We start from the raw sequence: 10,961 nt of genomic DNA on the forward strand, positions 1-10,961 counted from the left end.
GTTAATAGTAATCTGATAGAATTTTGGAAGTTAATGCCTTACACATTTGTAGATTGCTGTAATTTATGCAAGTGTTCTTTCATACACAGTATCTCAATTGTTCACAAAAGCAATCCTGTGAGATATATAGTTAAGTATTATTACCTTCCATAGAACTAACACCAAAAGGTAACTACTGCATTTATTTTTTGTTGTTTGTTATCAGTTCATCAAAGAGAATGCAACCCTGAGTGTAAACAGGTTGCCTTTCTTGTTGTCAGTTGAATACTCAGAGCCTTAACACTGTGTCAAGCACAGGGTAAACGTTCTACAAATATTTATTAAATGTATAAATAAATTCCCTTGTCTGCTTTAAGCCCTTTTTGGTATAAGGCACATATGGGAAGCATGACCCAGATACCCCATTTACAGTTCAGTGTTCTGCTCACTATCAAAAGGAAATTATGTAGAAATGCTCTAAAAACAAGAGTTTATATCAGATAATGTTAAGAATAAAAATACAATATCCTTAGTAACATAAGAAAACTGATGCACATCAAATGTTGAACGTCCAAAGTTTCAAATTTGTCACCACTAAATTTAAACATCTTTAGCTCTGGTATATTGAATATTTTCCTAATAAAGTATTTCAGAAAGCAGAATAAGAAAAGAGTGGGACCATGGTTCAGACCTGTCATTACTTTATGACAACCATTTGTTTGCCATAATTTGGTTCCAATCTGACTACAAATCCTTACTTCCGACTGACATATGTGGAATTACCTCTAGCTTTTACAGGTCAACAGAAAAAAAAAAAAAACTCATTGAGAATGAAATATGTAAATGTTTAATTTTAAGAAGCAGTTACAAATCATAACAGACAAGAACTCTTGGATCTAAGTCAAGAGACCAAAAGCTAACTTCTTACACAACAGGATAAGCTATAAATTCTAATCATTCACTAATTACAGTGAAATTCTGGACTTTGCCACATCAATCAATAGATGCTCCAAGGTTGCCCCTGGAGATGCCAGTTTAAGTCCCAAATATTCCATCTGCTCAAGTTTCCTCAGAAAAGACAAGTTTTGTCTACAGCCGTGCCGCCCTAAACGCGCCCGCTCCCGTCTGACCTCAGAAAAGACAAGTTTTGTCCAGGATTTTTTAGGTTTCTATTTTCCCCCAAAAGAAGAACAAAGAAGGGTTGGGAAAATCATTGAGTCCTGAATCTGGGTGCGTGAGAAAGTTAAACAGGATCACCCTGGGGGGCTGGAAAGGGAGCCTGCATCTGTCCAGCGTCAAGACCATGCACCACCTGAGCCTCACCCCAGCCCCTGTCTGCACCTGCCCTGAAGCGCCAGAAAGTGCAGGCTGCTAAGTTCCAACGTTACTTGCAGGCAATCTGAAAACTAATAAATGAGTGCAGGCTTGACAGCAGCCTTAGTGATTCCTGAAAATCTACAACAGGAAATCTAACTATCCTCCCCCCTGCCTGGCCATTCATCAAAAGCAGACCGAGTCACTGCCACAGGGAGGCCAGTGGCAGAAGACAAATGCCAGCACCACTTTTCCTCATTTAGAAAGACTCGGCGTTTTCTTATTCCATAACCAAGGACAAGAAGCAGCTGGAGGCAGGAGACTGAAGAGGGAGGGGGTAGGTAATATGTCCCCAAGTTTCAAACACTAAGGGGTTAGAAACGAGTGAAAGCCACCTCGCTAATATGTGGCTACCTGGACTACCAGTCCCAGGGGTCACATTTACAGCCGTTCACCGGGGTCCTGCCTACGCCGACTGACCCGGCGTTGCGCCCCGCTCGGGCTGCCAGCCTCGTTCCCTCCCCCCCGCCCCCCTTCTAAGGACCCGGGGCAGAGGGAGTTGCCAGTGCGTCCTGGGGAAGGGGATGAGTTTCAGCCGAAGCCCTTCCAACTTGGCAAGGCTCCCCGAGCCCTCTCGGGCGCCGGCCCCCCGGCCGAGCCACTGGGAGCGGGCGGGCGCCGCGATTGGCCGCGGCCGGCTTCACTCGGTGGGCGAGCCCGGCCGGCGGGGCGGAAAGGAAGTGGCGGCCGCGGCTTTGCACCAACCATGTTCGGCCAGCCGGCGAATGTCACCCGGCGCCCAGAGCCGGGTCGGAGGGCACGGGGCGGGCACTCACGTCCCCACCCCGCCGCAGCCCGCACCCCTGGACCCCAAGGGGACGCCGGCCCCCACGCCTGCCCGCAGGGCGCCGCTCTGTCCCCGGAGGCTCCCCGCCCCCACCTCGCCCGCTCCGTAGCCGAGGCGGGTCAGGCCCAGCGCGCGAGGCCGGCCCGGGGGCGCCTGCGGGGACCCGGGGGCGCACGGCGCTAGGCCGCGGCCTGGGCAGATGACCCCTGGGCGCGGCGCCCTACCGGGAAGCGCCGCCCGAGCCCCTCGCGCGCCGGGACAAGTGCAATGACAAAGCCCCAGGGCCAGGCCGGGTGCTGGCCGGCGGGAAGTAGGACGCTGCGTCCCTTCCGAGCGGCGGCGGCGGCCCAGCCCCCAGGAAGCGGGGCGCGTCGGCCAGGCCCGGCGCCCTGCCGCGCTCGCAGCCCGCCCTCCGGCTCCGGCCGCTGGCACCCGACGCCCGCGACCCTACCCCTAGCCCGGCGGCGGGCGGGCCCTGGGACTGCTGCGGGGCGCCCCATCAAGTTTCCTTCGCCGCGGCGGGAGGCGCCCTCCGGGCCAGGGCGCGGGCAGCCAGGCGGACGGCGGGTGCCTGCTCGGTGTGGCTGGAGGCTGCCCGCGGAGAGGCGCCGCCGCCGGGCTCCGAGAAGGACCAGCTCCCCTCCTTCGGATCTGCTGGCGACGGTGGCTGTACACACACACGTGCACACACACACATACACACGATAATTTTGTTTTAAATGAGGCCCGACTCCAGAGGACCTGCACCCCCATACACAACACCTGGGGCACAGAATCACACTGAGCAGGTCTGTGTCCATGGAGCCACCTCTCCGCATCTGCGAATCCAAAAGTGAAATTAAACCTCCACCAACCTCCTCCTCCTCCTCCCTCTCTACCTCCTCCTCCTCCTCCTCCACCTCCTCCTCCTCGCAGCCTCAGCAGCCCCTGTAGCAGCAGCAACAGCAACAGAACCTGCTTCCCCTAAAATCAGATGATCCATAATCGCGCCGACTGTTCCTCCAAAAATCGGTATTAATATTTATGAACCCCGGCATTTTCCGTCTGCAAAACACCGTGTCAAAGCATCAGGACACGCATACACACACAGCCCCTCCAGCCCCCATAAACATGCCCTCGAGAGAAACACACGCACAGTCACAACTATTATTTGAAAAATGTTACCTCTCAGTGTGCTTTTTTTCACGCTACCAGTACAATTCCGCAAGGTATAAGTGTTGCTAGGGTGTGTGAAATGGAAATGAAAGCCCGTCAGTTGAATAATCGCAGGAGCAAAACTAAAAGTTACTCCCCGGCTTGCCTGAGAACAGTCCAGATCGAAAGCAAAACAAGGAGAGGAAACTGCGAAGAGCTGAGGATGGAAATCCCCCCACCCCCCGCCCTCCTCCCGGCCTCGCTCCCTCCCTCGCCTCCCCTCTCCGCCCTCCTCCCTCCGCCCTTCCTCCCCAGTGTTTGTTTCAAGCTTGTGCAACCGGGAGGTGGAGGCGGAGGGAGGGCGCGAGCGGCCGGGCCGGGAGGTGCGGAAGTTCGCCGCCGCTGTTCATTGGCAGGCAGCGCCGCTTTCATCATTTCTCGGAAAAGTCAATTTCATTTTCACTTCCCCTCGTCGCGGCGGCGGGAGCAACAAGCGGCAGCTCGTGAGTCTGTGGCTCGCGCGCAGGAGCTCTCCCCTTCGTCGCGCGCACACCCGAGTGGGGGGCTGGGGGCGGCGGGCGCAGGCTGCGGTCAGGCCAGAGGCTAGTGGCGGCAGTGGGGAGAGCGGGGCCCGACGCTCCATCCTAAGGGGTTACCTGAAGGTTGCGACGTAGGGACGAGGAGGGCGTCCCATCCAGTGAGGAGGGCAGATAGACGTAAGTGGTGTTGAGAACCGCTGTTTTCAGAGTGAATGAAAATTCATTTTGCAACGCTGCCCACACCTCGAAGGAGTGAAAGGAACAACCAATCGAAAAGACGGCATTATTTGGAATCTTATCAGTGTTGAGGGTGTAACCATTTGATGGGCTGCTGCCCTCCCTGACACCACTTGGCGCCCGGTTTAGGATCGAGGACGATAAGGAAGGCCTGTCCCTTGTAAGTCACAGCCAAACACTGCAAGAGTAGTTATCGTCTGTGCAACAGAAGTTCCCTCACTGCAGGGTGAGATGACAAGGATGTGAGTTGCTTTTACTTAAAGACGTCGTGGTCTGGCTGGTCCTGGAGAGAAGCACTTCCAGCCAAGTTCAGATTGGCCTCCTTAACTTACTAGCTGGGCATCCTTGCCCTCAGTGTGCAACTGAAACGGAAGGCCTTGGTTTTCCACGCTGCAGTAAAGTGGAGATAAGTGAGAGAATGCATAAAGTACAGCACCGTGACAGGTGCAGCAAGGCATACAACTTTCTTGGAACCTATCTATTTTTGGTCCCTTGCCTTAAAAGTAGAGATTCCCATTTAGTTAAATGTTTCTTCCGCACATGCAGTTTCATCAGTCTTCTCCCAAACTTCTCTATCCAACAGAGAAAGTCCCTTCCTGGGAGACCATAACTGTTTATATGTAAACATTTGCCTAAAAAATAACTCCAGCACCCCTCTTTGTCACAGAAGTGTTGAATTCTGTGGACTGGAAAAAGAAAAGTATCACAATATACATGCGTAGTAAGGAAATAGCTGAGGGTTTAGGATTCTGTTTTGTGGCTGTGGTCTCGAAAACAGATCTCATACACACACCTTATCCCCTCTGTTATAATACCATGTGACACAGCCACTCACGTTCTTATGTCCTATAGCAAGCAATTAGAGTAACTAGATACAAACTATAGGATCCAAGTTAAAAACTCAGTAGTCATTCTTTTTCTTTTCTTTTTTTTTTTTCTGTACCAAAACAATTGTCCTCCTTTACTTTCCCTGGAGTAGAAAGAGGAATGGAGAAGGGACGAATGCAAGGTATCACCTTGAACTTCTCCCCCATTGCCCCTATGGGACGCTGCTCTCACTTCAGCAGCCTCCACCGACAGGCCCCAGGAGTGAAAGAAATAATGATGTCTAGTGAGACCAGCTAATGCGACCTCCCTTGTGTCTGTGAAAGGCATCTGCCTCAGTGGTGTGATTTCAGGGGAGTCAGACAGGGCGGACCCACAAACCTCTACCCTGCGTCCTCTATTGCCATGCATGAGGCTAGCACTGGAAACTCACTTGTTCCAGACTGTTGTGATTCTGGTCTTGACTTGACAAGGAAAAGTGTTTCAGGAAAGGGCGCTGCCCTAATTATGGTCCTGGGCGGGTTGGGGGGAAGAAGTTTGTTGTTACCTTATTTATTTATTTATTGGTCATACATCCAATCAGTTGTATCCTGTTGACCTACTGATGCTACTCCCGACTATCTCTGGACCTGGCCCATCCCCAGTTGCCTGCTAACTTCTCCCTGTCTCCTGCCTTAGATTCTCCCAGGCCAGCAGCCACACTACTGCCCAAGTTGAGCAGAAAATTAACTTCAGGTAAAGCACAACTCCAATCCTAACTGCCCCTCAAAAGCCTCTCTGTAGCCTTCAGAATAAAGGCCATATTATTTGACAAGACACATAAAATCCATTGTAATCTGGCAGCAAACGACTTTTCCAGCCTCATCTCTGCCCCACAAGCCCTGCAGCCCTCCTCTGCCAAACCAGCTTGCATTGCTTTTTGTAAAGCAACAGAGCCGTCCACTTGTTCATTGTTTTGTCCTTACTTAGCATGGTGCCCGGCACAAGGGCACTCAAATATTTGTGAATTAATAATTATGTGCTTTTTTCTTCAAGTTCTCATAAGATATTTCAGACTTGATCAGAGCCTTTGTTTTAGATCTTTATAGCTTTTTAATATAAATGCAACCCATATTTATTGTACAGAATTTGGAAAATACAGGAAAGTTGAAAGAAGAAAATAAGCCCCCTGATATCACACCAGTCAGGAATATACCTGTGGATGTTTTATGTATTTCCTTCTAGTAATTTTTCTAAAGAGACTTTTGCAATCCTCATCTACCCTGTCTCTCTGTGTCATTTAAGAATGCTGACTGTGCTGCCGGCTCTCGGCGATGCCCATGTGACAGCCTTCTGTCCTATTCTAGTTCTTGGCTGGCTTCTCTTCTGCTGCCAGCCCCCTAAATTATGGTGTTTCCAGGCATTCTGTCCTCAACCCTCTTATTTTCTCATTCAACATGCTTTCTCTTTGGGTGCTCTCCTCCGTGCCCAAAGCGTCAAATATCGCTATTTGGTGCTGACTCCAAAATCTGTAACTCCTGGTAGCTCCGGACCCATTAACTCCTAGACACTCCTCAGGTGCAACAGATTATACATGTCCGAAACTAAACTCATAACATCTTTCCCACAACCCTGTATTGGTCACTTCATGGACTAGCCAGGAAACTGCTCCCCGTATCATAGACTCCCTGCTTTCCTGAGCCCCTGGAGCTTCCTGAAGTATGGGTATTGCTTCCAATTTTCCAGGCCCCTAAACTCATAAAACATAGAATGAATTTCACTCTGGCCTTATGCCCTTGATTGCATGTCACTGCAAACCAAAATTGTAAATATGACCCAAAACATCCACATGGTACTGATACACACAGTCAAGAAGTGTTTCTCAGCCTGATGAGATGCATATAGTCATAGATCTCTGTGGAAAATGGATCAATATAGCAAAATACAACCTTTTGGGAAGTCTGTGTAAAAGTAACCTTTGCCATACCAAGAAAATCTGACCAAGCACCTTAGTCTAATAGAAAAACTGTTGTTTGAGCAGTCTTGTAAAGTGCAAGTAGAGTGATCTCATGAGTGAAGCATGTTTACGTGCCACCTGTGGAATGGGACATCCTAAAAGGTCTACCTGGATGCATTAGCACCGATTTCTTTTCAGGGGAGTCCGGTAAGGACAATCAATGATAACTTGAACGTGGCAGTGCCGCATCTCTCCATGAGTGGATCTTAACTAAGGAAAAAATGTAACGATATTTCATAGTTAATCCCTTTCAAATGAGTTCTTAATTTATTTTTCTAATAAATGAGAGATGTTTCATAAAATGATCATTCAAGTAACAAACATTTGTTGAGTGCTCAGGAAAGTTCGTCAGCACTGGAAAGAAAGCTGTGAACCAAATGGATGAAAGTCTCCGCCTTCCAGAAGTCTTCTTACCGTCTAGTAAATTGACATGCTAATTTCCACTGTAGCATCCCAGTAATGGCACCAGCATCATCTCCATCTGTAATCACGGCCTTTAGAACTGTACATTAAAGTTAGGAATGTACACTATGCTAGCATACTAACTAAGTGTATTTACAACTGTGATTAAATCAGGGGGCCCTCGCGTCTGTCAGTTGATGCTCCAGTTTTCTCCAGGGTGTCACTGGCACCACTTCTGTCCTGGCCTCTGAGTCTCCTCTCTGTGGTGCCGTAATTCACAAGGTTATAAAATCATGGAAAACGAGTGTTCCACACTTGCCAGAGCAGTTGGCCAATACAAAGCCATAGATAATGGCCCTGCATTGCAAAAAACATTACTGTGAAGTCTAAGTTGAATAAACATAGAGCCAAGTTCAATTTTCATTGAGGCAATAGAACTGTGGTGAAGCTGAAAAAGGCTTCAAAGTTCAAACATCATTGGCATCAAGCTGGAGAAATCCTTGAGCATATCTGACCATTGTTTCATGTAATGGTTCCTTCCGTTTTACTAGGAACTCCGAAATGAGGGTCATTTTGCTGCAATTATTCTCTGTAAATCATGAATTTAAATTGAGTAATATATTGCCCACTCCTTAGTAATAAATATTCATTTTATCCTGTTCTGATGAGGAAAGGGAAAACATACTCTCTAAAATTTCCAAGATTTCTTTGTTTGTGTGTGTGTGTGTGTGTGTGTGTGTGTGTGTGTGTCAGTTTTTCTTGTCCTATGTTTTCAACTTTGAAAACTTCATGAATTGTTTTTTGGCATCATTTCCTAAATGGCTATGGTGTATTCATTATTTCTCTATGGTAACAAACTACAAAGTAGTCCTTTTACCTTTAAAGGCAGATGGAAAAAGTGCTTATAGTTTTGCCTTGAAGTTCCTTAGAAAGAATCACTGTGATAGTATTGGGTATTGAAGAGATTTTAAAGAGATAAATTTCGAATTTGTAACCTAAATTCAGGAAACTACTTATTTCTCTGGCCATCTGTATATTTAAAGAAATTTTTTAATAGTGTTTCTGTTTTCTTATTTTAAAATATTTAATTGTCAAGTAAAGCCTAAATATATCCCAAGTGAACAACATGATGATTTGACACATTAACATTGTGTAATTATTACCACAATCAAATTAATTAACACATCCATCACCACCCCTTCTGTATATTCGATCCCCAGAAAATGTTCATCTTATAACTGAAAGTTTGTACCTGTTGACCAACCTCTCCCCATCCTGCCCCCAACCCCTGGCCACCACTGTTCTACTTTCTGCTTCTATGAGTTTGACATTTTTGGATTCCACATATAAATGAGATCGTACAATATTTGTTTTTCTGTATCTGGCTTATTTTACTTAGCATAATATCCTCTAGGTCCATCCATGTTGTTGCAAATGACAGTATTTCCTTCTCTTTTTATGGCTGAATAATATTCCATTGTATATATATACCTCAATTTCTTTATCCATTCATCTATTTATGGACACTTGGGCTGTTTCCATATCTTGGCTATTGTGAGTAATGCTGCAATGAATATGAAGCACAGATATCTCAAGATACTGGTTTCATTTTTTTTAGATGAAGTGAGATTGCTGGATCACACAGTAGTTCCATTTTTAATTTTTTGAGGAAACTCCACACTGTTAATGGCTGTACCAATAGACATTCCCACAAAGAGCGTACAAGGGTTCCCTTTTCCCCACACCCTCGCCAACACTTGTCTCTTGTCTTTTTGATAATAGCCATTCTAATAGATACGAGGTGATATCTCATTGTGTTGTTGTTTTTTTTTTTTTTTGAGACAGAGTCTCACTGTGTTGCCCGAGCTAAAGTGCTGTGGCATCAGCCTAGCTCACAGCAACCTCAAACTCCTGGGCTCAAGCGATCCTACTGCCTCAGCCTCCTGGGTAGCTGGGACTACAGACATGCGCCACCATGCCCGGCTAATTTTTTCTATTTTTAACTGTTTGGCCAATTCCTTTCTATTTTTTTAGTAGAGACAGGGTCTTGCTCTTGCCCTGGCTGGTCTCCTGAGCTCAAGCAATCCTCCCGCCTCGGCCTCCCAGAGTGCTGGGATTACAGGAGTGAGCCACCACGCCCGGCCTCTCATTGTGTTTTTGATTTGCATTTCTCTGATGATTAGTGATGTTGAGCACTTGTTTCTATACCTGTTGGGTACTTCGTACACCTTATATGGAAAAATGTCTATTTAGGCCCTTTGCCCATTTGCTACAACTTTCACTATTTCTCAGTAAGCTCCGCAGTCACCGTGTATGAAGCTTGGTGACATTCAAGTGTTTTCTGCCTCCTCAAACTTCATAGCATTTGGAATGATACACCTTTACTCTATTTGAAAATGTTTGGAAATTTGCCAATCAGAAAGAAGAGTGTCATAAAACAATGGATTGAAAGTATTTTTTAAATTCTCTCACTTTCTTGACAAAATTCATCTCCACTAAACCCAAAATGTGCGTGGCAGTTCACATACAGAGCTCTCGGCGCTGCCTCTTTCACCTTTGACGCAGCTCGGCGACATCTCCCACCCATGTTCGTGGAGTGCGTGATGCTCCAGGCTCTGCGAGCTGCTGCGAAGGCAGCAGGCACCAGACAGGACCGCTGCCCCCGCGCGAGTGACGCCCCAGGGAAGGGGAGGGCGCCAGACAAATAAGCCAGCAAAGCAGTATGATAGTTAGAGATCTGTCCACTGCTCCGAAGGAAACAAACACGAGCTTTCATAGGAAATACTGTGCCATCTCGGCGGTCAAGGAGGCATCCTCTGAGGAAATGAGATGAAAGCCAAGACATGAAGAGTGAGGAGATCCTGCGTGGTTTCCTAGGGCTTAAATGACAGAAATCTACTGTGGCCCAGATATAGAGGCTGGAAGTCTGAGATTAAGGTAACCACAGGGTTGTTTCCTTCTAAGTCTGTGGTGGAGACTGCTTGATGCCTCCTGGCTCTGGTAGTTTGCCAGCCATCTTGAGTGTTCTTTGGCTTGGAAACGCATCACCCTGATCCCTGCCTCGATGCTCACATGCCATTCTCCCTGTATGTGTGTCTGTGTCCAAATGTCCCCTTTTTATAAGGACACTTACATTGTTCATATTGAATTAGGAGTCCACTCTACTCTAGTATGACCTCATCGTAACTAATTATGTCTCCAATTACCCTATTTCCAAATAAGGTCACTTCTGAGCTACTAGGGGTTAGGACTTCCACATGTGAATTTGTGGGGAGGGAGACAATTGAACCCACGACAGATACCAATTGTGCGAAGAAGCACTGAGCCCAGGGGAGAGCTGGGACAGGCCCTGAGAAGCAGAAGGGTCTGGCGTGTTTTGGGAACTGGCAGAAAATGAGTGTGACTTAGAGTTGTGAGGGAAAGAAGGACATGGCTATGGTGGACAGGTGGCAAAGGCCAGATTGAGGGGTTTGCATTTTATTCTAAGAGTAAGGAGGACATTTCAAAGGGTTCTAAACAAGATTGACCTGTGGTTTTAAAAGATCAAACTATAAATTTCCCAGTTGTCTCTCTGACATCAGTGAAACACAAGGATTTCTTTTTATTTTTTTTTTGAGACAGAGTCTTGCTCTGTTGCCCAAGCTAGAGTGTCATGGCGTCAGCCTAGCTCACAGCAACCTCAAACTCC

At 47.2% G+C, this 10,961-nt stretch overlaps 1 protein-coding gene across 2 annotated transcripts in view; it reads right to left on the reverse strand.

Moving 5' to 3' along the window:
- Positions 1 to 3,507, reverse strand: part of IRF2 (interferon regulatory factor 2) — a 76,816-nt gene extending 73,309 nt beyond the window's left edge. Inside the window, exon 1 of one of the 2 annotated variants that reach the window (XM_012644024.1) lies at positions 3,305 to 3,507. The gene's annotated coding sequence lies outside the window, so the exon portion shown is untranslated. Of the gene's footprint in view, positions 1 to 2,902; positions 2,957 to 3,304 lie in introns of those variants that run through there. The other variant, XM_012644026.1, reaches the window with a different exon arrangement.
- Between the last annotated feature and the right edge of the window lie 7,454 nt (positions 3,508 to 10,961).

This window comes from Propithecus coquereli, unplaced genomic scaffold (assembly GCF_000956105.1).
Source record: "Propithecus coquereli isolate 6110/MARCELLA unplaced genomic scaffold, Pcoq_1.0 Scaffold203, whole genome shotgun sequence".
Classification (NCBI taxonomy): domain Eukaryota; kingdom Metazoa; phylum Chordata; class Mammalia; order Primates; family Indriidae; genus Propithecus; species Propithecus coquereli.